The sequence below is a fragment of the Zea mays genome, chromosome 10 (genome assembly GCF_902167145.1).
Source record: "Zea mays cultivar B73 chromosome 10, Zm-B73-REFERENCE-NAM-5.0, whole genome shotgun sequence".
NCBI lineage: Eukaryota > Viridiplantae > Streptophyta > Magnoliopsida > Poales > Poaceae > Zea > Zea mays.
The window spans coordinates 25,007,070-25,010,966 of record NC_050105.1 but is presented as its reverse complement, the minus strand read 5'-3'; the positions used below and the strand labels follow the sequence as shown (position 1 = coordinate 25,010,966).

Sequence of the window (3,897 nt, the reverse complement as noted above, 5' to 3'; positions counted from 1 at the left end):
GCTTCTGAAGTTGCATCTAATGAAAAGGTGAAGTCAAAGCTTGGTACCGAGATTAGTAGAGAACATATCGGTCACAACGTTCCCCCACAATAACATCACGCAGCCTGTGGCATATCCGATTCCCCTACAGAAAGAAATGCAGAGACAATGAAAAAAATATTAGATGATTAAGGAATGAAGTAATCCCCAATATTGTAGCAGTACCTCGCAGCAATGTCCTAAAGGCGAACATCTGCCAAGAAAACACTACTTCAACTTGATTCCCGTGCGTTGCAAAGAGAATCTGAACACACCTGACGTACATATTACTTGTAAATTGGGGGGAACCGGAACATGTTTCTGTTGACCCTTAAATAGCATGGTCAAATAAAAATTTCAAGTATAGTGTTTAACACGGCTAGATACAAAGTTCATTGAGCCTAACCATTTTTCCATTTCTAGAACACATCTCAGTTCTAGGTCGAGTCGTAGGTCTTGTTTTTTTCTATAAAAAAGTGAGATTTGGAGAAAGGTGTAACACAGTTAGGGCATGTTTGGGGCAGCAAGAAGAATGAACATTTAAGAGAGAAAAGGAAACAGACAGAAAGGATGAATAAAATCACACAAAAAGTATGGGGTTAGACTCTGAATTTCTTGTCTGAAACTCTGAATCAATGCATGTGCCAAACTTTTATGCGTTGCTGCTGTCGTATTGCTTAATGTCCCTGAGTTCCGATAGACTCTGAATTTCTTGTCTGAAACTCTGAATCAATGCATGTGCCAAACTTTTATGCGTTGCTGCTGTCGTATTGCTTAATGTCCCTGAGTTCCGATGTAGCCCCCCCCGCCACAAACAAAAGTTGGGTGTATTTGCGATGTGATTGACAAACAAGATCGTGATAGATCCAGCAGTTCCGATGCACGGACAGACGGTAGAAAAAGAGGGACGGCAGGTGGGCAAAAGAATTTGAATGCGCTCATCAGATCCAGATCATCATACTATAAAACAAATGGAGCAAACAAAACTTGCCATAATTGGCAAGGGATTATGTAAAGAACACGAGAACATTCAGATTCTTCGGACTCCACGAATTCGCCATCTACACAGAGGAGAGAGGACACAGGAAGGGGATACCAGACCGACGACCGCTTGTCTGCCTTGACCAACCGGGAAGGAAGTAGAGACGCTTCCCCCACAATTAATTGATCAACAATTTCTAGAGCTGAAACAGAAATCGCACTCGATCAGTATCTAAATTTCACTTGATGAACCTTAATCGCACTCAGTATCCCACATACTTGCGCTCGAACTCATGGAGGAGGCGGCACCCGGCGCAGGCGGTCCAGAAGGTCCCAGGGGCAGGGGCGGTGAGCGCGTCGTAGGCCTCGGTGGCGCGGCCGAGTACCTCCTCGGCGGCGGCGACGACGAAGGGGTAGGCGACTGCGGTGGCGGCGTCGAGGCCGACGCGGAGGGACTTGACGAGCGACTTGAAGTGGCGGCGGAGCTCGGAGGTGGAGAGCGGCGAGGCATCGGGGTCGTCGGGCTCGGGCAGCAGCAGCACGGCGTGGTGGGAGGAGGCGTCGGCGAGGAGCACGTTGGCGGCGGTGGCCACCACCGGGGCACGCGGGGAGATCGGGTACAGGCGGGCAGCGCGGAGGGCGTGCCTGCGCGCGGCTCGGAGCCTGCCCACGGAGAGCTCCGACTCGGCCAGCGCCAGGAGGCGGTTGGCCTCCGCCGCGGAGTCGGGCCCCGATGGCACGGTGGCGATGGGTTCGCCGGCCATCTGTGGGGAAGGGGGCTGGGAAGGCGGGACTCTTCGATGGATAGTGGGCGCCGATGATAGGGCGAGGAGAGTGGATCGCGCCTTCCATGTTGAGCTGGGGCTCGGTCGCACCTTCCACGGCCTTCCATGGGGAGCCAGGCCAGGGGCGTCGTGGTGGGGCGAGAGACCGTTGATTGCGGGAGGCCATGGAGAGTAGACCGCGCCTTCCCTGGAGAGTTGGGTGCAGAGGTCGCACCTTCCATGGAGAGCCGGGGCAAGGTCGGCATGGTAAGGCGAGGACGCGTTGATTGTGGGAGGAGACTACGGAAGGATGCAGCGAGAGAGACGTCGCGCGAGGGGCGGATCGGCGTAGGGAGGTGGGGATCTCGGGAACCTTCCAAGCTGGGATAGATGGCAGAACCGTGCACCGTTGGTGTTGTGGACGTCTACACTAAGGACTTAAGTAGTAGTAGAGATTTATTATGAAGGCATGATAATCTTCTTTGCTAAGTGAATTACCTAAGATGTCAAAAGCAAGATAATTTAAGCGTATACATCTTTGATCTTCCTCGGAAATATTTTTCTTATCGTAATTAGAGGGTATAATACTCTTATCTAGAATTTGTTCTAATCATGGGTCTATGGTCCTAAAAGCATTTATCACACTAGTAGACCATGAAGCATAATTAGAACAATCATTAAGTAAAATCTCAAGAGTTACCTCCTTGATTTTCTTCGAAGGTGTCTTCTTGTTCTTTTGGGATCTTCCTCGAGCCATCACTTCGAGTTGTTAGACTCAATATGAAGTGCCTAGCTCTGATACCAATTGAAAGTCGGCTAGAGGGGGTGGATAGGCGAAACCTGAAAATTATAACTCTAAATCCAAACTAGATCCCTTGATTAGTGGTTAGAACAAGATGCACAATTATCGAAGTGTAAAACTAAGTCATTTGCTTGCAAAGAGTGTTGTTTTCAAAGAATGCGGAATTAGCAAATCAATACAACTAATAAGTTTATGGAGTAGAGAGCAAGAGGACTTAGATAAAGAAGAGGAATAACACAAATTCTTTCTTGCAAGGTGTTGCTTCTTGAAAGTCGCCTAGAGGGGGGTGGATAGGCGAAACCTAAAAATTAAAACTTTATCCCCCAACTAGATCCCTTGATTAGTGGTTAGAACAAGATTTACAGTTATCGGAGTATAAAACTAAGAACCTTTGGCTTGCAATGAGTATTGTTTTCAAAGAGTACGGAATTTAATCAATAACAATACTATTAGAAATGTTAGTGGAGAATAATGCAAGAGGGCTTTAGTTAAGAAGAAGATAAACACAAGTTCTTTCTTGCGAGGAGTTGCTTCTCTAAATGAGAATTCAACTTGAAGCAACACAAAATAATGTTAGCAAAGAGTAGTGCAAGAGAACTTAGAAAGAGAGAACAAACAAATCACAAGCAATAAACACATGAGACACGGGTGATTTGTTTTACCGAGGTTCGACCCTCAAAGGCCTAGTCCATGTTGAGGAGTCCACTAAGGACGGGTCTCTTTCAACCCTTTCCCTCTCTCAACCGATCCCCAAGATCGGCGAGCTCTTCTTCTTCTCAAGGATCACTTAAGACCCCGCAAGGATCACCACAAGCTTAGGTGTCTCTTGCTAGCTTTACAAGCCTCCAAAACTTTGGAGGAAGTTCAATGGGAGTCAAAACTCCATGCACAAATGAACGCAAGATGTAGCACACACTTTCTCTCAATGAATCTCACAAGGCACTAGAGCTAAACTCTCACAAGAGGCTTTCTTTTGCTTGCTCTCTCTTTTGTGGCACTTGTGTGGTTTGTAGTGGTCTAAATCTTATGTATAGGATGGATCAATAAATAGAGGTGGTTGGGAGGGCTTGAGTATGTCAACTATATGACTTGGAATGTTGCTTGAGCTCCCACACCTTGAAGTGGCCGGTTGGGGTGGTATTTATAGCCACCAACCAAATTGTAGCCGTTGGGGAAGGCTGCTGGCGATGGGCGCACCAGACAGTCCGGTGCGCCACCGGACAATGTCCGATGCGCCGCCACGTCATCTTGTAGTTAGGGCTTGGAGCTGGTCGACCGTTGGAGGCTTTGTCCTCATGTGGCACCGGACCCTCTGACCTTTTGCTCTGACAT

At 48.0% G+C, this 3,897-nt stretch overlaps 1 pseudogene; it reads right to left on the bottom strand.

Annotated features, from left to right (window-relative positions):
* Positions 1-1,015: 1,015 nt before the first annotated feature.
* Positions 1,016-2,025, bottom strand: LOC103640958 (uncharacterized; annotated as a pseudogene).
* Between the last annotated feature and the right edge of the window lie 1,872 nt (positions 2,026-3,897).